Source organism: Bubalus bubalis, chromosome 15, assembly GCF_019923935.1.
Source record: "Bubalus bubalis isolate 160015118507 breed Murrah chromosome 15, NDDB_SH_1, whole genome shotgun sequence".
NCBI lineage: Eukaryota > Metazoa > Chordata > Mammalia > Artiodactyla > Bovidae > Bubalus > Bubalus bubalis.
The window spans coordinates 24,837,960-24,864,117 of record NC_059171.1 but is presented as its reverse complement, the minus strand read 5'-3'; the positions used below and the strand labels follow the sequence as shown (position 1 = coordinate 24,864,117).

General features: G+C 39.6%; 1 long non-coding RNA gene across 1 annotated transcript in view; it reads left to right on the top strand.

Moving 5' to 3' along the window:
* LOC123329448 overlaps nucleotides 1-24,658 on the top strand; it is a 31,342-nt gene extending 6,684 nt beyond the window's left edge. Inside the window, exons 3-4 of the long non-coding RNA XR_006544890.2 lie at nucleotides 22,423-22,453; nucleotides 23,732-24,658. This is a non-coding gene — a long non-coding RNA (uncharacterized LOC123329448). The remainder of the gene's footprint in view (nucleotides 1-22,422; nucleotides 22,454-23,731) is intronic.
* Nucleotides 24,659-26,158: the final 1,500 nt, after the last annotated feature.

The window sequence follows — 26,158 nt, the reverse complement described above, 5'->3', positions numbered from 1 at the left end:
GAGGAGCCTGGTGGGCTGCAGTCCATGGGGTCGCAAAGAGTCAGACATGACAGAAGCGACTTAGCACAAGTGAATTCATTAGATTCAATCTACTATTTTGATCGATATCAGTCCTAGAGTAACTAGAAAGACTCCTGGAGTAGGAAATGGCAACCCACTCCAGCATTCTTGCCTGGAAAATCCCATGGATAGAGGAGCCTGGTGGGCTACTGTCCATGGGGTTGCAAAGAGTGGGACATTGACTGATCGAGTACATACTGCAGAATAACCCATCGCAAGGTGGTCGATTTGGAGCACTTCCTTGATTGTTCATCTTACTATCAATGATTGTTTGCTTCCAACTGTTCTTTCAAAAGTGAGCTTTAGCTGATCCTGAACATCCAATCTAATCCAGATTGCAATAAGGAAATACACAAAAGCTTTCTCTGCCTCAGTTTTCTCGTTAAGAAACTAGACTTTCTCTCACTACAAATGCCATTATCCAGAACCTAAGTGTAGCGGGATCCACAGCCACTTGAGTGGCGTCCTCCTTGGCCTGTGCGGCTGACTCAGCCTCACCCGTTGGCCCGCGTACTCCATCCTTCTTGTCTCTGTGCCCTCTGCTTTCAGTGCGGTAACTTTTCTGACAGTCTCCGCTCCAGGGGGCCAATCCCTTTATTTTCAGTTTCCTGACCCTTTTAGCTATTTGTATTACTCTTTATTTCATGTGTCACTGGCCTGTCTCTCATTCTCAAACAGGCAGAAACAATGTGGGTTTTTTTCCTGGCATTTCACCCAGAGCCAGCTGCAATACTTAGTGTACAGTAGATACTCCAGATGAGTGAAGGGGCATCAGTGCAATTTGGGAAAACCTTTCAATAGCTTATCATACCTCTTCAAAACTCTTTTTTTTTTTTTTTGGTTAACCCTTCAAACCAACTTTGAGGCTACTTGAAAACAAACAGTAACATGAATTATTATGTTTACATCCTCCCGCTCTCCTTTCATCATTCACAAGAGGAAACTTTCTGGAAGTATATTGCCCAAGTGTAGGCACATGGAGAAAAAAGGAAGAAATTCAGGAGGAAAGACTCATCCTCACGCTAATGATTCGGGATTGGTCTTATTGATTAATGGTCATAATTTGTTATGTAGTGCTGATATTAAAAGAGATTGTTTAGTTAAGACACCTAGTTTAAAATAAGTTATTCTGTTGATACGGTTGTGAAAGTAAGAAGCTGGGAAATTGTGCCTATTTAGTGCTATGGGTTAGACTTTTCTACCTTAATCATTTCTGAAATAATCTTAATGTGTGGAAGGCTAGTTGCTCTTCTGTAAGTCTGATACTATTGTTTCTTAGAGCTGGTAGCAAAGCAGAAGCAGGCTATTGAAGTAAGTGAAGCTGAAAGCAAAGGCTTCAGCACCACACCTGTTAATGACTGAAATGAAAGGCCAATTCAAACACTGCTGGTCGTCAAAAACTGCTTGTGTTACCACAAATTCACTTATGACTCTCTTGGGAGCATCACTGCTGTGAAACCTATAGAATTAGAAACCACCCCCAAATTCTGCTCAGCAGAGAATGCAAACATTTCACTCAAATGGCACTCTTTTGTCAAATGAGCAGCGGCAGGGAAATTGATGAGGGTGCTAATTATTCTTGAAAGAGCCAGAGAGGAGTGGAGAACACTCAAAGACTTCACAATGAAGCTGGGAGTAAGGGGATGAATTTCTCCAAACTTTAAAAGGCATCAAATCCGCAGACAGGGATGTGAATTAGAAACAGGTCTCCTGTATTGCTACCCTGACATTTCCCTTGTGGATTAAGGCAGTTGGAGTATAAATTTTTGAAAATTGTGAAATTTTCCCTTCTTTCTAACACTGAATTCCTATGCATAAAAGAAGGATATAGATCATAACTGCTTTGACTGATCTTTTGTCTTTTGGGGTTTTATAAAAATTAATGTTCTTTCTTTCCCGTACATACCAAAAAGGAACACCATGGTAGTTCAAATGGTGAAGGATTTTCGAGAAAGGCTCAGCTACTCATTATTTAAGCTAATTATGCAAATATGAAATTATCCTGGACTTTCAAAAAGCCAAGTAGAATTTGGTTTTTAACACAGAGATGCATCAAAGTTGCAAATCAAAAATTTCAAGAAGAGCTAGAGCAAATTCTTTGACTTAATACATTAAAAAAAATTAGCAGCTATTTTAATCTCCATGCAAGGGAAAACAAAATATCCTAATTATCTTCTGCATGCCTCTTCAGATAATAAAGAAGATACTAGGAAGCAAGGACCTGAAGAAGAGAAATACTTTGGGAGAGCAGGAACACATTGCCGAAAGAGGAGACCTTGGGTTCACTCCCCTTATATGTATTTGCATTTTCAATTAGACATGGTTAAATATTGAGAATCTTCCAAGCCTAGAGAAATGTGAAATTTTATTCTTGGGAAATCAAGTGGCATGACTGGTGTTAAGGATAGAAAAGATCTAAATGTATACCAGAGAAGGTTGAGTCGCTTGATATCCCAAAAACATATCAGTGAGATAGCAACAGATTTTCAGTGCAAGTTTACCATTTACTGAGCACTGTTGTAGATCTGATGACAACGTGTACTCATCTTTAAATTGTTTATTACTCATTAGTAGCATAAGAAACTTGTGGCAATCTTATGAGAACCTGTTTAGTTTAAGATACAGCATAGAGAGAGATGTCATGTGAAAGTATGAAGTTAGGAAAACCGATTCTCCATGCTGACAGGGAGAAGAAAACTTATGGTAATTAAATATGCACAGTTACTTGCTTTGCCTAATTGTAGAAACATTCCTACTGGCTAAAGTATGCTTTCCTGCTTTTGAATTGACCCTGAAGTCTTTCATTATTAATTTAATGGGGAGCATAAGCAATCCTGAGAAGTCCTCCCGTTTCTCACCTTCTGTGTCACCTCTCAACAATCACAAAGGGTGGTTGGTAGCATCAGACTCAGTTGAGCACAGTGACTTTAATTTCTTTCTTTTATCCACTTTAAAGTGTTTAGTCTACCATAGGAACTCAGACAGAGCCAGGTATACCCAGACAAAGGTATTGGTTATTAAAGGAAGCTATTACAAGGAATTGTGGTTGCATGACCTCATTTGAAGCGAGGAAATGTGTCCACTCAACTAGGACAGAAAAGACATGTTCTTCCCAGAGGTTTGCCAAAGCTTGTTTTAGGCCAATACATTCGATCTCCATGATTTCCCACAACTGGGGCTGTAGTTCAATAAAGTGGAGTAACACTGTCCTTGGTTTCTGAAAATAAATACAAACTATGGGCACCATCTGGACATGCAGGTGCAACTGAGAATCTTGTTCACCCTGTGCCCATTAAGCCAGGACAGCATGTTCTGTCCAAGGATGCCCAGATCGTGGCTTCAGAGATGCTGCCAAAGGAAGGGAACCTTTTTCCAGGCAGGATGGGTTATTCAAGGGGCTTGTAAATGTTCTGTGGTTATTCAGTTTTACAACCACTATGTCTGGATTACAGGAAATTATTCTAAACTAGGGCAGAAAGCCTATATTAGAAGCAATCCAAATAGCTTCAGAATAAGGATAGGGACTCAAATATTTAAAGAGGTTTTGTCTTTTTGTCTCGTTTTGTTTTTTTACTAGAAAGTTGCTAGATTGGCCAAGCCAAAGCCCATGAAACAGTAGGGTGTGACCACTGTCTCAGGCAGATTATTGATTGCTAACATTTTTTAAAAATCTTACATTATATTTATTCTGTTGAAAAGTATGTGCTTAGTCATATCTGACGCTTTGTGACCCTATGGATTGTAGCCAGCCAGGCTCCTCTGTCCATGGGATTTTCCAGGCAAGAATCCTGGAGTGGGTTGCCATTTCCTTCTCCAGGGGATCTTCCCAGCCGAGGGACTGAACTTGCATCTCCTGCATTGGCAGGCGAATTCTTTACCCCTATGCCTTTGAAAAGTATACTTGAAAGCTAATACATGTGTTGGGCTTCTTTTTTTCCCCCAGCTGTGTCTAAAGCAGGAAATGATAGATTGTTCTCTATTTCCTCACATGTGAGAAAAGAATTGTCAAGCAAATAATTGGCTCAGAAAATTTCTGCCCAGTTTTGTGGGTTCAGGGGACCTTAGATACAGTGTAAGAAAGACTCAAAATGAGAGTAAAGAGAGGGTGGAAGGGCATGTCCTTCAAAGCCTTCTTGTGTGACATACTGGTTATACATTATCTCTCTTCTGTCATTTAGATCCTCCCCTCTTGTGTTTTCTTTCCCCTTCTTTGAACTTTGGGCAATAATCAAGCCTCCAGGCTGTGCTGCTGCTTAGAGGTCCCCAGAGGCATTGGGGGAGCTGGTAGGTTGAGACTGCCTGCCAGCCACCTCATACATTTGCTACGCTAGTCCACTCATCTCAAAACAGCCATGTTCTCAAGACTTTATAGAAGTCTTTATCAGAAGTCCTCTGATAGAAGAAGATTTTTCTTAAACAAGAATTTTGGAAATTTACAAAGCATTTCCTCATACAAACCACTTCAGAAGGATCCAGATTATTCACAGCTTGTATATGATTACAAATGAAGTCTCCTCTCAGTAGGCAGTATCCCAGCTCCAGACCCGCACAAAGCAAAAATAGCACATGCTGTATGATTCCTCTTTTCTGAAAATGACTTTGCACCTTCACTGTAATAATATCCTCAAAAAATTCCAATGAGCCAAAATAACGAGAGCAAGGGGTCCATTCCCTCTAACCATGGACTTGCTAAGTAGAGCTCTATTGGACTCCTTAAAAGGCTTGTGCAGTTTCTCTCCCAATAAGGTTCAAATAGACTGATGTGTAATTCCGAGTAATTTGCCAGCCCTTCTCCCTTTTTATCATAATATGGTTATGTTAATTATTGTCTTATCTTCAGGGATCTCATTTTGAGCTCAACTAAGTTGTGAAATTATCTATTGACACTTCTCCAATTTCTACTCTAACTTCCTTTATCAGTGTTGGATGTATAATGTTTGGCTTGATGCCCTGTTAATTATAACATCTAATACTTGCAGAGTCCCAGCCAAAGTGTTCACACAGTCTGTTTGATATCCAGAGCAACTTAATCCCCACTTTAGGCAAATCTCTCTCCTCGCTGTCCACCGCTGATTTTGGGATGGGGAAATAATGATTGTTCTGCAATTTTTCCTACTTCTTTGGCTTTCATTACTCTCCTTTCAAAATTATGCTTCTTTCTCCCCCTTTTGTGAAATCAGTGTTTTCTATCACTATTTATTTATTGCATATAAAAGAATTCTGTAAACTAAAAGTTTGAGGAAAAAATGCATCCTTCTGCCTATCAAACCACAAAAATTTGTATTGTCTTTGGAACTGTAGGTTACAGGAAATACAAGTTAAAACAATAATTTTATATAATTGGGCTTAACAACTTGGCAAAATAAAAAGGATAAATTATTGATGAAGATATAATTGGTATACCCTTTCTAAGAAAAAGCTGGAAATATGTATGAAACATTTTTAAATGCACATATGTTTTAAGTGGCTTTGCCTTAAAATTTTTTATCCTAAGGTTATTATTAAAATCATGGTCAAAAAGATTGATGAACAGATACATTACTGAACAATTACTTGTTTTATCTTTTTCATTAAAAAAATATTTTTAAAGTATAGCTGATTTACAATTTTGTATTAGTCTCTGCTGTGTAGCAAACTGATTCAGTTATACATATATCCAATCTTTTTTAGGTTCTTTTCTCATACACGTCACCACAGAGTATTATAGAGTTCCCTGTGCTATACAGTAGGTCCTTATTAGTTATCTATTTTATGTATAGTAGTGTGTATGTCCGGAGAAGGCAATGGCACCCCACTCCAGTACTCTTGCCTGGAAAATCCCATGGATGGAGGAGCTTGGTAGGCTGCAGTCCATGGGGTTGCTGAGAGTCAGACATGATTGAGCAACTTCACTTTCACTTTTCACTTCCAAGCACTGGAAAAGGAAATGGCAACCCACTCCAGTGTTCTTGCCTGGAGAATCCCAGGGACGGGGGAGCCTGGTGGGCTGCCATCTATGGGGTCGCACAGAGTCGGACACAACTGAAGCGACTTAGCAGCAGCAGCAGCAGCAGTGTGTATGTCTAGAGAAGGCAATGGCACCCCACTCCAGTACTGTTGCCTGGAAAATCCCATGGACCAAGGAGCCTGGTGGGCTACAGTCCATGGGGTCACTAAGAGTCGGATACAACTGAGTGACTTCACTTTCACTTTTCACTTTCATGCATTGGAGAGGGAAATGGCAACCCACTCCAGTGTTCTTGCCTGGAGAATCCCAGGGATGGGGGAGCCTGGTGGGCTGCCGTCTATGGGGTGGCACAGAGTCGGACACGACTGAAGTGACTTAGCAGTAGCAGCAACAGCAGTGTGTATGTCGACCCCAATCTCCCAGTTTATTCCTCCCCCCTCCTTTCCCCCTGCTTGTGTTCTACAACTGTGACTCAATTTATGTTTCACAAATAAGTTCACTTTACCATTTTTTTAGACTCCACATATAAGCAATATCATATGATATTTGTCTTTCTCTAACTTACTTCACTCAATATGACAATCTCTATGTCCATCCATGTTGTTGCGATGGCATTATTTCATTCATTTTTTATGGCTGAGTAATATCCCATTGTGTATATATAAATACTATATCTTCTTTCTCCATTCCTCTGTCAATGGCTATTTAAGATGTGTCCATGTCCTGGCTATTGTAAATAGCACAGCAATGAATATTGAGGTGCATGTATATTTTTGAATTATGATTTTCTCCAGATATATGCCTAGGAGTATGATTGCTGGATTATATCATAGCTCTATATTTTTAGTTTTCTAAGTAACGTCCATACTGTTCTCTACAGTGGCTATACCAATTTACATTCCCATGAACAGTGTAGGAGTAAACCATTAATTGTAATCAAATGTTGTACAATGGGAGATTGATTAAGTAAACTGGCTACATTTATGGAATAAAATGTTATGTGGGCATTAAAAATTAGGTTTTATTGCAAAATTCTTATTCTTTTAAGTAAAAATTGAGCAGACTATAAAATTTTACATATGGAATAAAGATCTAACTGTACATAATTTTTATTGAATTGAAAAATTTTGTATCTCTAAAGTTTTGATTTTCAAGTGTCAAGTGTGAGTTTTGCATACTCCTCTTACTTGCAGCTGCAGCTTTTAAAAACAAGTCGATCACTTCAGACTTCAAAATGAGGCTAAATGAAATATGTCATATAACATAGTATCATAATATGCTTTTTTGAAAACAGATTATTAATGTTGCTCTAAAAATAGAAAGCTAAAATAAATTGTTCAAAGAAAAATATTTTCTGTTATTGAGTGGTTAGGTATAAATTTTTTTTTCCTTTTCAAAATTCTAAGGCGAAAACGTTTTGCATATTTGTTATCTTTCTACAACTAATTCACAAATTTATTAGCCAGGTCTGTAGGTGTTAATGTGTCCTAAAGACAGGCAGACAGAAGTTGCTCTCGGTTAATACTATGGCTGTCTTTAAAGCTGGCAAATTGCCAGCCCCATTCTAACATAACAGGTATAGTAATAAATAAACAATGGATCTTCAATAAAAATCTATTCGTTTCAACAGTTATTCAGTGAGCCTCTATTACATTTCTAACTTTGTCTCATATAGATAGGAAGAGATATAAGAATTATTGCGTTCTAAATTCAAGAACTAAGATTTTAACAAAGAATAGGAAGTGGCACAAATGAGAACAGTAGTAATATCACAGACATATGTGAAGAGATGGCATAAAATTCAGAGGCATGACCAAAATCAGAGAAATAGTTAAAAGGGGTATCATAAAAAGGTGATTGGAAAAGCTGATTATTGTTGGTTGGATCTGAGTAGACAGCGGGGAAGGTAAACGTACAGGACAGGGCACTGTACAGCAGTAATGGGCAGGGACAGAGACAATGGAAAACGGAGGGAGAGTCACTGCTCTGACTTAGCAGGTTGCTGTCAAAAGCTCAGTGAAGATCCGGCGTTGTCAGATCTTGGATTTCCCTGCCAGTAGACAAACACTCCAATGTTCTTGCCTGGAGAATTCCAGGGACGGGGGAGCCTGGTGGGCTGCCGTCTATGGGGTCGCAAAGAGTCGGACACGACTGAAGTGACTTAGCAGCAGCAGCAGCAGACAAAGGGAAGTCGTGGCCAAGATAGCAAAGTCTGTTGATTCTATTCACCCAGCCCTAGCCCACAAATAGGTCAGGTTCCAATCAGAAAAGCCGAGCTCTAGGAATATAGATATAGATATAATTTATTATAAGAATTTGACCTTATGCAATTGTCAGAGCTGGTTACATAGTCTATTTGAAGCTGTTGTTTATTAACTTGTGTCTTTTGCTGGAAGCCAAAGTCTAGAAAACAAGTGGTTAAGAAGGGAGAATGGACATGAATGGGGAACAAGGAAAAACTAGAACCAGTAACATGAAAGCAGGAGGCAGTGGTACTCATCAGCGCTCACAAGGAATCCCCCCAGGAGCTTTAAAAACATTGATGTGCAGGTCCCATCCCCGGAGATCCTGATTTAATTGGTCTGTGACATGACCTGGACTTCAGGATTTTTTAAAGCTCCCCAGATTCTAATACACAGCTAAGGTTGAGAATTCCTTGTGAGAATTTGCTTTGGTAATGGCAGTGTGATTTAAAGGCTGGGGGAAATCTCTCCCTCCTAACACATGCATATGTGTCCATCACAAACCTGTCAGACTGCACAAGAGTTTATCCTTAGCGGCTCATCCCATCGAAGCCTCTTCATTCCTTTTTAAAATTCATATCCTTCTGCTAAATGTGACATCTTGAACTTACAATGAGTTTATCTTACCTAGAATCATAAAAATAATTTGGAAAGAATCTCAGAGGCCTCAAGTTCAAACTAGCAAGTATTTTTACTGTGATTTTTATAGATAAGGAAGCTGAAACTCAGGGATGTCTTTCTCCAGCATTATTCTTCCCTGTAGCATTTATTTTGGTGTAGGTGTGGGGAGAGCTTTTAATTAACGTCCTTCTTCTTACATAATATTTTTTTAAAATAAGAGGTTTTAGACTGTACTTGTGTGACTATGAATTTTTTAAAAACCTTGTGCTTTTATGTCAATCTATTTTAGGATTTAAGATAAATTATTTTGGGGTAAGGATCCTCATAAATGACATTTTAACCTTTAATATGCCTCATTTATCTAAATCAGCATTTCCTGCTCTGTCTTCTCATCACCCTGTGATTACTTCCTATGATCTACCTTTCTCTCTTTGTACCTTTCATCTTAATCCACAGTGTCTCTACCCTGCTGGCCAAAGAGAATATATCATTGCCAAATTGGAAAGCAAAAAGATCCCCCCCTTCTATTAAAAGACATAAACAGCGGTCATATAATGTATATGTCTATTCTCAAAGACGTGTTAGACATTTTGCTTATCTGGAATTGTTTGAGGTTCCTCTGGGGTGAATGAATCAAACTCTATAAATTTGCAGCATATTAAATAAATCAATCCCTAAAGGTAAAGTTCTGGTCTAAGCTTTGACTACTCTGATTGGAGCCCACCCTTTTTCTCCCCTCTAATCAGCATAGTCCAGTCTGAATCAGCCTATCTGAATCAAACCGAGGTATTCTAGGACCAGATGCTTGTGTAATGAAAGATATGATCTCATCAGAGACTCCATGTTCTAAGAGGCTCACACAAACAGGAGATTATAACCAATATGTTTATTACTCTTCATGACCTAAGTCCTAATTGGAATCATGCAAATCTTCTTGTCAAAATCCTATTGCTGGTTTACCTCTCCATCAGGGAGAAACAGTCATTTTTCTGTATAATAACATGAACAGAAAACAAATAACTGCAAACCTTTAGATAATTTAAAATCCTCTTAAGCCTAGTCTTTTTCTTTCTTTAATATCTAATCTGAAGCATAAGGGTAAATGCAGTGTTTGAGTATATATTGTTTAAGACATTATTTACACGAGGGATATTGCTGCAGTATACTGAGCTGAGAAGATACTTATGTACTGTTAATCGCTCTAGTCATGTCTGACTCTTTGCAACCCCGTGGACTATAGCTCTCAGCCTCCTCTGTCCATGGAATTCTCCAGGCAGAAATACTGGAGTGGATTGCCATTTCCTTCTCCAGAGGATCTTTCTTACCCAGGGATCAAACCCAGGTCTCCTCCATTGTAGGCAGATTCTTTACCATCCGAGCCACCAGGGAATGATACATTTTGCAACCAGAGAGAGAAAAAAATCTCTTAAGATTTTTCATAAATGTGACCAAGATTCTCCATTGACTGACCTCATCCAATCAATTTTAAAGAATTAAATGAAAAATAAGTCTTTAATTATACCTATACAAAAAGGACTGAAAAAAATTACTTTCACTTGGGAAACTTGCTAATGTGATCTGAGGTGCTTTTTTTTAAGGTTTAATATTTAAGAGGGCTTTGCTGATAGCTCAGTTAGTAAAGAATCTGCCTGCAATGCAGGAGACCCTGGTTCAATTCCTGGGTTGGAAAAATATGCTGGCGAAGGGATAGGCTTCCCACTCTAGTATTCTTGGGCTTCCCTTGTGGCTCAGCTGGTAAACAACTCACCTGCAATGCGGGAGACCTGGGTTCAATCCCTAGGTTGGGAAGATCCCCTGGAGAAGGGAAAGGCTACCCACTCCAGTATTCTGGCCTAGAGAATTCCATGGACTGTATAGTCATGGGGTTGCAAAGAGTTGAACATGACTCAGCGACTTTCACCTTCAATATTTAAGAAGTCTCAGGAATTTTCCTTCAGAACTTTGGAATCTATTCACAGATTAATGATTTTGACCACACATTTCAATTCTCTCCTCTTCATTTTGAATCAAATAATATGCAAAAGATGTTTTAATAAAATGTGTTTTGTGGTTCACACATTTTTATAATAATCAACATAGAACCGTGTGGTAAGCATTCCTGAATTTTAGTCTTTAACTCCACCATATACTTGTTATGTGAAAATTACCTTTTTGAAGAGCTCTCATTTGTAACAACCTATTGTGTGAGAACTAAAGATAATGTATGTAAAACTCTTTGAAAACTGCCTGACAAAATAGAAGCTACTTAAGAGAAAAGAGCCCTTTTAAAACAAAACATGTTTATTCATGAGAGAGCTGCTATTCCATCAAGTTTTATCTTCTCCAAAAGGATCAGATCAGATCAGTCGCTCAGTCGTGTCCGACTCTTTGCGACCCCATGAATCGCAGCGTGCCAGGCCTTCCTGTCCATCACCAACTCCCGGAGTTCACTCAGACTCACGTCCATCGAGTCAGTGATGCCATAAGGATAGTCCTCCAAATTTTGCCACTTCTTCCTCATCCTTACAGTCTCTTCATACATTGCTATCTGATTAATGTCTTTTATCATTATAAAGATCTTTATTTTTCTCTATTTAATATTCTTACAGGATCATGATATTTAACATTAAAGGAATGTTATAAACTAGACTGGGCTTCCCTAGTAGCTTAGATGATAAAGCATCTGCCTGCAATGCAGGAGACCCGGGTTCAATCCCTGGGTTGGGAAGATCCCCTGGAGAAGGAAATAGCAACCCACTCCAGTATTCTTGCCTGGAGAATTCCATGGACAGAGGAGCCTGGCAGGCTACAGTCCATGGGGTTGCAAAGAGTCAGACACAACTGAGTGACTAACACACAACACACACAAGAAACTAGCCTATTGCTGTAGATAAAGTTAATATTGTATGCTTGTGCATTTGTGTGCGTTTTGTTATAAATTGTTTTTATCAGTCACTCTCCATTTTACCCCAACTTTACCACCCCAAGTGGTTAATCTAATTTCTGTCTCAATAGATTTGCCTGTTTTAGACATTTCATGTAAATGGAATCATATATCATATTAGACATACATAGACACACATCATAAGGGCTTCCCAGGTGGCGCTAGTGGTAAAGAACCTGCTTGCCAATGCAGGAGACATAAGAGATGGCAGGATCAATCCCTGGGTCAGGAAGATGCCCTGGAGAAGGGCATGGCAACCCATGACAATATTCTTGCCTAGAAAATCCCATGGACAGGGGAGACTGACAGGCTATGGTCCATAGGGTGGCAAAGAGTCAGACACAACTAAAGTGACTTAGCATAGCACACAGATCACATTTTGTTTATCATTTATTAGATGAGTCATTTGAGCTGTTTCTACTTTGGGGGCTGTTATGAATATTGTTGCTATGATATTTATGTAGAAGTTTTTGTGAGGACTTTTGAACTGTGGTGTTGCTTTTGAACTGTGGTATTGGAGAAGACTCTTGAGAGTCCCTTGGACTGCAAGGAGATCCAACCAGTCCATCCTAAAGGAAATCAGTCCTGAATATTCATTGGAAGGACTGATGCTGAAGCTGAAACTCCAATACTTTGGCCACCTGATGCAAAGAACTGACTCATTTGAAAAATGCTGGGAAAGACTGAAGGCAGGAAGAGAAGGGGACGACAGATGATGAGACGGTTGGATGGCTTCGCCGACTCAATGGACATGAGTTTGAGTAAACTCTGGGAGTTGGCAATGGACAGGGAGGGCTGTCGTGCTGCAGTCCATGGGGTTGCAAAGAGTTGGACACGACTGAGCGACTGAACTGACTTGTGGGGACATATGTTTTCATTTCTCTCAAGTTTTTCTCTAGGAGTGGAATTGCTGGGTAGTGGCGCTAGTGGTAAAGAACCTGCCTGCCAATGTAGGAGACAGAAGAGACATGGGTTCAATCTCTGGGTTGGGAAGATCCCCTGGAGGAGGGCATGGAAACCCACTCCTGTATTCTTGCCTGGAGAATCCCATGGAAGGGTAGCCTAGCAGGCTATAGTCTATAGGGTCTCACAGAGTCAGACACAACTGAAGCAACTTAGCATGCACATGATAACTCTATGTTTAATCTTTTGAAGAACCACCAGATGATTTTCCATCATCTTACATGCCCACTGGCAATGGATGAGTGTTCTCATTTCTCCACATCCTCATCATCATATGTTATTTTGTGACTTTTTAATTAAATCTATAGGGCTTCCCTTTTGGCTCAGCTGGTAAAGAATCTGCCTGTAATATGGGAGACCTGGATTGGATCCCTGGGTTGGGAAGATTCCCTGGAGAAGGGAAAGGTTACCCACTCCAGTATTCTAGCCTGGAGAATTCCATGGATTCTCCATAGGTCGCAAAGAATTGGACATGACTGAGTGACTTTCACTTTCAGTTAATTAAATCTATCCTAGTGGGTATGAACTACTGGCTCATTGAGATTTTGACTGTACTGTATCTTACATTTTCCTGATAATGAATGATGTTGAACATCCTTTTATGTGCTTATTGGCTATTTGCATTTCTTCTTTGGAGAAATGTCTATTGAATTTCTTTGCCCATTTTTTATTGGGTTGTCATTTATTATTTAGTTGAAAGAGTTATGTATTCTAAATACAAATTATCTCCCAGTGCAAGATTTTTTGCACCATATGGGTTGTCTTTTCATATAATGATTGTACTCAAAACACAAAACATTTAACTTTTGATGGAGTCCAACTTATTTAATTTTTTCTTGTGTTGCATGCAGTTCTGTTGTTATATCTAAGATGGCTTTACCTAACCCAAATACCAAAAATTTATTCATATTTAATTCCTTTACTGATATTTTCACTATTTTTTAGTTATTTCTCAGTGGTTTTTTTTTAGAACTTATCATATATACCTAAACTTATCAGGATCTACTTCAGATTTATGTTAACTTTATTTAAATTAGATACAGAATTTATAACTCTTATATAAGGCTTTCCCCCCTTCCCCTTTTTGTGCCATAATTCCCATATATCTTACATCTGTGTATGTTGCAATTCATCAATACATTTTTATATTTATTACCTAATGTTATTTTCTGTACTCTAAGGAAGGAAGCTGAGAGAAGAAGAGCCAGTATGTATTCATATAGTTTGCTACAGTAATTTTCTTGATTTCTTCATTTCTTTCTATGGATTCCAGTTACACTCTGTTATTTTTTTATTATAGTTGTTTCCTTACTATAATATAGCTTTGTTCCTACCCAATTTCTGTATGCTCTTATCATCAAATATATTACATCTCCATAATTATAGGATGACATAATTATATACATTTTGTTTTATGTGATTGCTTTTTAGATTAGTTAAAAGAAGGAGAGACAATACATAAGTTTTACTGTATTTTATAACTATCTACATAATCACCATTATTGGAACTGTTTTTCTTTTTTCAGGTGCATTAAATTACTTGCTGTCTGGCATCACTTACTTTTAGCTTGAAGTACTTCCTTTAGTATTTCTTGCAAGACAGGTCTGTTAGCAATAACTTTTCTAGGTTTTGTTTGTCTTGAAATGTCTTTACTTTGCCCTCACATTTTATAGATCGTTTTTCTGGATGTAAGATTCTTACAGGCTTTTTATTTTTTTAGCAATTTTAATATCATCCTACTTCTTCTGGCCTCCATTATTTTTAATGAGAAGTCACATGTTAATATTATTGTTCTCTTGTTTGTGATGAGTTCTTTTTATCTTAGCTTTCAAGATTTTCTCTTCATCTTTGGCTTTTATTGTTTTCTATATGATACATCTCTGGGTGGATCTCTTTCTGTTTACCTTATTGAGAATTCTTAAATGTCTAGATACTTTTTTTTCCATCAAATTTGGGTAATTTTATTAAAAAACAACTTTCCTTTTTCCTCTCCTTTTTTTTTTAATTTTATTTTTAAATTTTACATAATTGTATTAGTTTTGCCAAATATCAAAATGAATCCGCCACAGGTATACATGTGTTTGATGCACTTGCTATGTGCATGATGACAAGTTTTAGTGATGTCCTACATTTCTCTGAGGCTCTGTTGATTTTCCTTCATCACTTTTTCTCTTTTCTTCAAATTGCATAACCTCTATCTATTTATCATCAAGCTTACTAGTTCTTCTTTCGCCAGTTCAGATTTACTATGAGTCCCCCATGAGTTTTTCACTCCAGCTATTATAATAGTATACCTTTCAGCTCTAAAATTTCCATTGATTCGTCAAAGAATTTTTAATCTCTTTATTGATATTTTCTATCTTATGAGATACTGTCATATTGTTTTCTTTACTTCTCTAATCATGATTCCCCTTAGTTCTTGAACATATTTATAGTAGATGTTTTGTACTTTTTTTCTGTTACTGGCATGCAGGTCTTCTCACATTGCCTTCTAATATTTTTCCCTCTATATGAGAAATGCTTTCCACTTTCTTTGCATGTTTCATAGTTTTTGCTGAAAACTGGCCATTTTAGAGTCTATATTTTAATGGTTCTGGATATGGTCACCCCAACATGTCCACCTCTGCCCCTGGGCTTGTTGTTATGGGAAGAAGGGAAGCAGGAATCTTGTGTTCTGGGTTATACTGACTCAGAGTAGAGCTTCTATCATGTTGAGCTGGGGAGAGGAGGGAGGGTGCAGGTCATGCTCTCACTGTTATTTAAGAGATATCTTGAATAAATGTTTGTGTGCATGTGTTTGGGAGTAAGAAGGGGGGCTTCCCTGATGGCTCAGATGGTAAATAATCTGCCCACAATGTGGGAGATGTGAGTTCGATCCCTGGGTCAGGAAGATCCCTGGAGAAGGGAATGACAACCCACTCGGTATTCTAGCCTGGAGAATCCCATGAACAGAGGAGCCTGGCAGCCTACAGTCCATGCGGTGTGTTTTTGATTAGCTGTATACCCCTAGGAAAATTTGCAGAGATTTTGAATGACTTCTTTTTAAAAAATAATTTTTATCAGTTATGGTTGTTTTGCTGGCAAGCAGGTCTACAGAGCTCTACTCCAAGTGTGGAGTTGGGGCCTTAATCCACCTCAGCATAGCTCACTTTTTTTGGCAGTTTGCACTCAGAGAGTTGACTCTCTGGGAAGTTTTATATGTTTATTAACACTATTCTAAGATAATTTTATATACTACTTAATATTTTAATATTCTAAAGATGTATTAGTAATATATTTCTTTCATTTATTGAACACATACTGCTAAGAATTTTATATATACCATCCTGACACTCATACCTGTATGAGATAGAGGCTCTTACTACCATCCCATGTTTTACAAATAAGAATGAGATTCACTCAGATGAATGAATGTGGTCATGCAGAATTTTTTCTGCCTTTATTGTTGTTTCTTTTTTAAGATATATTTCTAGAAGTAAAATTACTAGGCCAAAGGAGATGAATATTTAAACTTTCTTGGTAAGAATTAGCAAACTGATTTCTAGAAAATCATTTTTTATTAATTTTTTTTTTCTGGGGGCTAGAATATCCCTTTCATTTCTTTCACCAGAAATAGAATTATATGATAATTTTCACTTGTATTATGTTGTTACTAATGTTGAAAGTGTTTCCATTCTCTCAATATAAATTACTTATTCATAAGTTGAGACTCTTGAAGCTTTTCCTACTATTTTTATGAGCCTTTTACATAAACTAAAATAGATAAGAGTGTTTGATATTTGCTACAAATACTTTTGCTTTATTTTTCACTGTTTTATTTTGATTGAATACAATTTTTATTATCTTAACAATTTGTGTGTAGTCCAGTTTGTTAAGGAAATCATCTACTTAATTTTTTGAGATGAGAAAAAAAGAGGCTCAGAAGCAGTTATCCTAGAGATCAAAATTCTGAAAATTACTGTCAGTCACCTTTGGTTCACGGGGGACCTCCTGGGAGTCACTCTCCTCACAGTGACTGCAAGAACATTGCCTCCTCTGTGCGGCATGCCTTCTAAAGGGTCTGGCATACTGCAACATCTCACCAAACTACTTTTTTCTGGTAAACTCCCTATCGAGGAGCTATGCTCAAGATTCCAATTCCAGTGGACTGGGCAAAAGGTCAACTCTTTGCATTTGTTTTAATTCAGACACTTTAGGAGCTATGATATTCTATATTATAGACTTTAATCTTCCTTAATCTAGAAGGCACATCTTTCAACTTAGTTGACAGGTTAGCTGGGAGACACAAGCAAAGTAAGGTGAGCAGAAGCGTATTTCTCAATTTTAATTCTCTCTCTCATTTACCTGTTTGAATGACAACACCTCAGTTCATATTGAGTAAGTTTATGATAACGAATCTGAAATTCTCTAATTTCAAAATTCTCCAAGCAAGGCTTTAATAGTATGTAAACTGAGAACTTCCAAATGTTCAAGCTGGAATTAGAAAAGGCATAGAAACCAGAAAGCAAACTGCCAACATCTGTTGTTTCATAGAAAAAGCAAGAGAGTTCCAGAAAAACATCTACTTCTGTTTCATTGACTGTGATCCACTTGACTATGTGGATCACAACAAACTATGGAAAATTCTTCAAGAGATGGAAACCAGACCACTTACCTGCCTCCTGAGAAATCTATATGCAGGTCAAGAAACAACAGTTAGAACTTGACATGAAACAACAGACTGGTTCCAAATAGGGAAAGGAGTACGTCAAGGCTGTATATTGTCACCCTGCTTATTTAACTTATAAGGAGAGCACATCATATGAAATGCCAGGCTAGATGAAGCAAAAGCTGGAATTTAGACTGCTAGGAGAAATATCAATAACCTCAGATAGGCAGATTACACCACCCTATGGCAGAAAATGAAGAACTAAAGAGCCTCTTGATGAAAGTGAATGAGGAGAGTGAAAAAGATGGCTTAAAACTCAATATTCAAAAAAGTAAGATCATGCATCTGGTCCCATCACTTCATGGCAAATAGATGGAGAAACAATGGAAACAGTGACAGACCTTATTTTCTTAGGCTCCAAAATCACTGCAGATGCTGACTACATTATGAAATTAAAAGACTCTTGCTCCTTGGAAGAAAAGCTGTGACCAACCTAGAAAGCATATTAAAAAGCAGAAACATTACTTTGCCAACAAAGGTCCATCTAGTCAAAGCTGTGGTTTTTCTAGCAGTCATGTATGATGTGAGAGTTAGACCATAAGGAAAGCTGAGCACTCAAGAATTGATGCTTTTGAACTGGAGAAGGCTCTTAAGAGTCCCTTGGACTGCAAGAAGATCAAACCAGTCCATCCTAAAGGAAATCAGTCCTGAATATTCATTGGAAGGACTGAAGCTGAAGCTTAAGCTCCAATACTTTGGCCACTTGATGAAAAGAACTGACTCATTGGAAAAGACCCTGATGCTGGGCAAGATTGAAGGCAGGAGGAGAAGGGCATGACAGAGGATGAGATGGTTGCATGGCATCACTGACTCGATGGACATGAGTTTGAGCAGGTTCCGGGGGATGGTGATGGACAGAGAAGCCTGGTGTGCTGCAGTCCATGGGGTCGCAGAGAGTTGGACATGACTGAGCAACTGAACTGAATCTCCTGAATATTCCTTAGTAAGAGGATACCTCCACAGGGCTTCTACAACACATACTTCATTACCAGTTAAGGATCTTAATTCTTAAGTCTTTATTAGATGACATCTTCATCTAGACATATGCCTGCCATATGTGTCTCCATTTCTTTCCTTCAAGAGGGCAGCCATATTTAGTTAGTCTCTCAAGTGGTCATCTGTCTGTACAGATGAACCTAGGTGTTCTAATGACTATGTTCTAGGACAGCAATATAGATGGATAACCACCAATGATTACTATCATCCCCCTCCCCAAATTCAAACTAGTAGGCACATACTCTGCAAGCTACCTGTTTCTTATCATTGCTAGTGACAAACATGATTTTATTCTTTCCTAAAACAATCTGGCTAGTTGTGGTATTAATAGAAAATATTGATCCAAATAACTAGCAGTCCAGTTCATTTGGGAGAAAAATCAACTTCTATGAGAGAATAGTTTTACTCCTGTGGTATGAAATAATATATAATCATATTAATTTAGTCCAGAAATAAGTTGAAATTATGTGTCCCCCCCACCAATTCTCCCTAAATACACATCATGGACTATAATAACTTGCAGTTTTCCTCTGCCATGAAAGCAAAACTTTCTAACTGAAAACTTTAGAATCATATAACCTATATTTTATTGGCAGGGGCAGGGGATGTCTTAAATATGAAAATTCCAAACTGGCATTTTCTCCAGAATGAAGAGAGGGCTCCCTTTTCAGATGTGACCTTATCCTGAACTTCTTTGAAATAGTACAGTCAATTGTGCTGTGAATGTATTTGACCTCATCAGTTTACTGAAATTTGAAGCCATATCTATATGGAGATATGGAGAGATATGTATCTATTATACATATTCAGATATATATCAGTAATTATTGGGGAAATGATAGTCCAAAGCTTCAGATATTCAAAACCTCTTCCTACAAAAACATGAATAATTGTTATTACTGATTGAAATGCTCTACCTGTTATTATCAAGTCATGTGTGGGTCTTCTGTTCATAAGCAAAAACATTGGAAGATTAAAAATAAAGGCCATAATAACTAATGTTAAAGTCCCTAGAAGCGCACTGTTAGCCTTTATCCATTTTGGATACAGAAAAGAAAGTCAATTACCAATTTTATTTTAGGTAATTACTATGGCCACAGTTACCAGGAGAAACAGAAGTTCTTCAAAAGCAAACTCACAATAAAGACAGTGTTTTTTCCTTCAGTGAATTCCACGGATATGTTTTTGTCAGTGGTCTCAACCAGCAGCTGTACAACTTGCCATAGTCTGCCAACACATCCTTGCCAGAGCCAGTCTCAATTGCTCAAAAAGGAAAAAAAAAATAGAAATTTCTTCTGAACAAGAATATGAACCAGCAGGTCCCAACCTAGTGGAGAATGTTTGATGATCTCAACCTTTAAAGGGTCTAATGTTTTTTTATGAAAGTGGTTTCATAAACTTTTAATATACATTTATCATTCATTTTGCTAGTGATATTTTAAAATAACTATTCTACTGGTTTAGTCTATAAATCCAAATTTTGACAAGACAGAGAAGAAACAAGACCCTCTAACGTGAAAACATGTCCATCTTTGGTTGTGAATGCTCATACGCATCATCCTACAGAGACTACCTTTTAGCAAGCACACTTGGCCCAAACATCTGTGCTCTATTTTGTTTTCCTGAACAAATCAATCCATTCAGGGACTATAAAACAAGAATTCATTTAAAAATGTATGTAAGAAAGACACATTTCACTTTTTAAAATCTCATTCATCCATGATGAAGCTATTAAAAGAAGGTTCAAGATAGCAATAAAGAACAAGGGGTAATTGTGTGAATATCTGTGGTGGGAAGGTCCAGACGGGGGATGGTGGGGTTAGAATGATGGAGACCCAGCAACCAGACAGACCACAAAGATGTCCTCTGGGGGGCTTATATTAAAATAAACAAAGAGAAGGCGATCTACACAGATGTGCCAAAGATTCATGGTAAACAGCTGGCAAACATTCCAGTTAGTGAGAAAAGCATGGTGCTGGGGTTAAGAGACCTGGCTGAACACAGGTTGGCAGTGAACAGAAGCAAGCAGCAAGCAACACACAGAAGCTGAGGAAGAAAAACAAAGTCAGAATCTGGGAAGTAGTGTGTACCAGGGGAGATGTGTTCAGCAGTAAATCTCTGATACCTGACAGGGCCCTGCCTCTAGAGAAACTGCATGCACGCATGCTAAGTCACTTCAGTCGTGTCTGACTCTTTGCAACCCTATGGACTGTAGCTGGCCAGGCTCCTCTGTCCATAGGATTCTCCAGGCAAAAATATTGGAGTGGGTTGCCCACAAGATTCCAGGGAATCTTCCCAACCCAAGGATTAAACTCACATCTCTTTATGTCGCCTGCATTGACAAGCGGGTTCTTTACCACTAGTGCCACCTGGGAAGCCCGAGAGTTTACGGTAACCGGAAGACTCACAAACCAAGAGTAAAGCACACGTGACTCTGCTTCTGAAGTTAAAGGGCTTTAAAAGGATTCTCAGAAATAGAAGGGGCATGTCTCCCTTGGCAATCCATGGCATAACTTGCGTAGGGTAAGGACTGCTGCTGCTAAGTCACTTCAGTCGTGTCCGACTCTGTGCGACCCCATAGATGGCAGCCCACCAGGCTCCCCCATCCCTGGGATTCTCCAGGCAAGAACACTGGAGTGGGTTGCCATTTCCTTCTCCAATGCATGAAAGTGAAAAGTGAAAATGAAGTCACTCAGTCGTATCCAACTCCTAGCAACCCCATGGACTGCCGCCTACCAGGCTCCTCCGTCCATCCTCCGTCCATGGGATTTTTTCGGGATTTTCCAGTGGGGTGCCATTGCCTTCTCCGGGGTAAGGACTAGCTAGCCATTATCAAATTACACAGTTGTATACACCCCTTCTGGAGAAGGCAATAGCACCCCACTTCAGTACTGTTGCCTGGAAAATCCCATGGATGGAGGAGCCTGGTAGGCTGCAGTCCATGGGGGTCGCTAAGAGTTGGACACGACTGAGCGACTTCCCTTTCACTTTTCACTTTCATGCATTGGAGAAGGAAATGGCAACCCACTCCAGTGTTCTTGCCTGGAGAATCCCAGGGATGGGGAGCCTGGTGGGCTGCCATCTATGGGGTCGCACAGAGTCGAACACGACTGAAGTGACTTAGCAGCAGCAGCAGCAGACATTAAATGTCTAAAGAGTAGGAGGAAAGGGATTTCTTGGCTGAGGGAAAGATAATCTATTTTACCATCATTGGGATAGTAACTCTGAAGGAGCAGCATCCGTTTCCGTCTGAAACTGGATGGGCTTTAGAACCAACTGACCTGTGAATGATTGATGCTTACAAATTAAAAAATAATAATAAAACCACCGCATTTAAATTCTTAAAGAATGAGACTAAATCAGCAATATAAAATGAGAAACTAAAGCAGAGACATTACTTTGCCAACAAAGGTCCATCTAGTCAAGGCTATGGTTTTTCCAGTGGTCATGTATGGATGTGAGAGTTGGACTGTGAAGAAAGCTGAGCACCGAAGAATTGATGCTTTTGAACTGTGGTGTTAGAGAAGACTCTTGAGAGTCCCTTGGACTGCAAGGAGATCCAACCAGTCCATTCTGAAGGAGATCAGCCCTGGGATTTCTTTGGAAAGAATGATGCTAGGCTGAAACTCCAGTACTTTGGCCACCTCATGTGAAGAGTTGACTCATTGGAAAAGACTCTGATGCTGGGAGGGATTGGGGGCAGGAGGAGAAGGGGACGACAGAGGATGAGATGGCTGGATGGCATCACTGACTCGATGGACGTGAGTCTGAGTGAACTCCGGGAGTTGGTGATGGACAGGGAGGCCTGGCGAGCTGCGATTCATGGGGTCGCAAGGAGTCGGACACGACTGAGCAACTGAACTGAACTGAACTGAAATAGCAATTCCACGGATATAGTCATTTCCATGTGACCTAACATGTTTCTCTTACTTTTCCCAGGTACCAATAGAAAGAAATGGGAGGAACAAAGGTAAGATGTTCCAAATGGTCTTCCCTGAAGTTCTCCAACCTATCACTGGTGTTTAAGGAATGTAGGGTCCTCTCAATTCCTCCAGAAGAGTGTCATCACCCCTGTGCAGACCATCTTACATGTGGTCCATGGGTGAGGACTCTCAGCCTCTTCTAATTTCTTCTTGTTTGTTTCCTTCTTCTGGCTGATGAGCCCTGAAGCAGCAGCTCTCTTGTGTGCTCGCTCCTGCTCAGGGTTGCCAGAGGCCAATGGGCACCAGGGGAAGGCTGTGCCAGCCTGTAGTATTGGTCTTCAGGTCATTAATTTCTTAAGCTTGAGGGCTCTACTGACTGCTCCCTAAGAGTGGCTTCTGTCACTCTAGAACCTTCTGGCACTATTTCTCATCATTGCAAGAAGTTGTTGAAAGTTACTGGTCTCATTGTTTCAAGGAGATTACTCTGACAAATAAACTGGGTTTTATTCACTCATTTCTGTAAGGCTTCTCACATGAGGATTAGGGCACAAGTCCTTTGGCATGCTGGTAGTAAGACAAGCCCACATGATAAGCATTAAATATCATCAAAGTGCTCTTCCTTCTGCCTTTCTGAGTACAAGATATTCACCCCTGTTTCCCCAAAGCATCCGTTAGCCTCATGGGATATTTGGATGCTGTAAAGAAAAAGAGCAAGTTAATACTTGGCCTCAGAAATCAAAACAGACAGACTATTGTTCTGAGACTAGAATTTTCAGGTTCCATTGAGCCTTTGTTGTCCTTTGAGGTTATGAAAATACACTCAAGGGACTAACTGTGCTGTGGAGGGTGTGCTCCATCCGTGTCAAGTGAATGTGAAGAGGACACATGATTTGGGGGAAACAAAAGCAATGCCCAACCTTTTCAGGTCTAGGAAATGTCTGGGAAGGAGAAGAGAACAGTGAGAGAGGGCGACAGAAGGCGTCTTCTGAGGCCCCCTCCACAGTGAAGAGAAGAGAACTTTTCAGAGAGGTGAGGGCAATGGGGAAGGCAGGGAAGGGCTCTGCCCACCCCACACTGAGAGCTCCAGAAAGACGTCACCTTGGAAACATCACCACGCTGGCAGGTGGCTGCAGCGATTTGGCAAGGTTACGTGGTCAGGCAGAGGGAGGCCTAGAAGGTGAACTCTGTGGGGTCACTCGGGGTTGTGAAGCAACTGAGACTGTAGCAGGGAGCTTGTCACACAGATTTGATTGCACGGGTTACTGAGCAGCCTGCAAGGCTCAAGGCTGACTGCGTTAGACCCTGCAACATCTCTACCCAAGCAGGAGCCAACATCAGGCTCATTTGCCAGGGAGGCCTGCTGAGCCCTGACCATGCTGGCAAAGACCCACTCGTGAATCTGGCCTGCTGCACACTTCAGCTGCAGATGACAAGAGGAGCAGCAGACCAGCTGGGTGAGAGGCATTGTCCGAGAGCCTGCAAGTCAGACAGCGTGGAGCCTGAGGGCCCGGCCCTTCCCATTGACTTGAGGCTATGTGCTTGGCACCCCTTTCTCCATATGCTCAGATACTAACTTAGGGAGAGAAAGAGTAACTATTGATACCATGTGGCTTATTCTTACTGGTTTTGGAAGTTTTGTTGTGGTTTTTTTTTTTTTTTTTTTTTTTTTTTTTAAAGATGGTAAATAGAATGAGCACCTTAATGTCAAAGATCATGTTTTTTTTTTCACCTTTACATCTCTCCTAGTACCTGACCATTACTCTGCAAGTCAAAGAAGCCCAAACAAACAAACAAACAAAAACGTATAAATGAGAGATTAGTAAATAGGTGTTTTTAGATTTCAGTGGTTCACAATATCCTAGAAAGTAGCTCAGAGTATCTTCAAGCATAACCCTGTTTCTGCACTTTCCTAACTCAGCGCTCCAGAGACATAAATCACCTTGAGTAAGAAGAAACCACGTCTCTAAGACTGGGCTTCCAAACTTTAAGAATTTTTCTGTTTTCCAGTCGTTTTTATGTTAGAAGGAGGCAGTCACATCTAGTTTGTGAAACCCTGGCTACAAGAGATTTTCAGTCAACACACAAAGGTTCACAGAGGTTGTCCCTTCCAAGAATAATCTCCCAGGGCCCCATTCAACAATAAATATTGCCCAACTTCCCTGTGCAGAAGTCAGCTTAAGGCCGCAGACACTAAGGAAATTGCCTCTACGTCCAGCCGGCTGACTTGGCAGGCCGAGAGCCCGCGTGCAGAGAGGGCCTGTTTCTTCTTGCTTTCCTTGTGCGTTTCCTGTTCTCCCAGCAGTAAGCCATGGCGGGTTACGGAAAAGCCTGGAAAGACTCTCTTTTTCCGCAGACTCACTAATTATGAAGAACCAAAGTCTTTGCTTGAACTGTCAGGGCAGTCATGATGCTGACCTCTGCACACACTGCAAACATGGAACTTCTGTAAACCTCACTCTAAAAATGGTCTGGGGAGAGAGGCCTGGGTCTCCACTCAATCTGTTTCAGTTTGGCACTCCTTCTCCAATAAACAATAAAATAGCAGCCATTTTATCATCCATTGCCCTTGTCACCCAGTAGAATCCGAAGGAATGTTCTCCTTATAGTGTCATAGAAAGAGCAACAAAATAACCCATTTGTTATTGTAAAAGGACAGACTTCACTTGTGATTCCAGTATGAATAAAGTCACTGGGTTTCCTGCATGCTATGCTATGCTATGCTAAGTCACTTTAGTCGTGTCCGACTCTGTGTGACCCCATAGACGGCAGCCCACCAGGCTCCCCCGTCCCCGGGATCCTCCAGGCAAGAACACAGGAGTGGGTTGCCATTTCTTTCTCCAATGCATGAAAGTGAAAAGTGAAAGTGAAGTCGCTCAGTCGTGTCTGACTCTTAGCGACCCCATGGACTGCAGCCTACCAGGCTCCTCCGTCCATGGGATTTTCCAGGCAAGAGTACTGGAGTGGGGTTCCATTGCCCTCTCCGGGTTTCCTGCATAACCTGGACCAAATCCCTTTAATTTTCTGGGTCTGAATTTCTATTCTGAAAAAAAAAAAAAAAAGGGGGGGCGGGGCCGGGGGAGACTTTGTTATGTTTGAAATTCTGTCATACAGCATAGTTTTAAAAGTATTAATGGGATATAAATCTTGACACTTTGGCCTGAGTTATACTTTTTTTCAAGAATATCTTAGGTGATATTCTAAATTCCGTTTCTTGAATTGATTAGCTTAAATTATTCTATATACAAAGAACTTTTCTTCACAAGCTATTTGGATACCTTAAGATAAAATTAACACAGGAAGCATAGGATAAATATTTCTTTCCCATTATAATACATTGCCTTATCAAAGCCAGAAGAGCTATGATTTATGCCTGGAGTTATTCATTTGTGATTTTCTCTTTGGAAGTCTGAGTAGCTCTCTCTCCTAGGTAACTGTGTTTTTATGCTAAAGGAAACAGCTGGTAGTATCAGCTTAAATCAAGTATTTGCTGGAACATGCCTTGGTCCATTTACTAATTTCTGAATTTTTTTTAAAAGACGCTAAGAGTCGGACACGACTGAGCGACTTCACTTTCACTTTCACTTTATTCATCGAAAGGCTCTCATACTATATAATCTTCATTCCTGGCCATAAAAGTATATATAAATAACCTAGGTAATTTCAATAAGAGAAATGACATATTTGTTAATGAAGAAATAGCAACGTCAGTGAGATATTGAGATGCCACCTCAAAAATTGACTCTGGTGTTAAG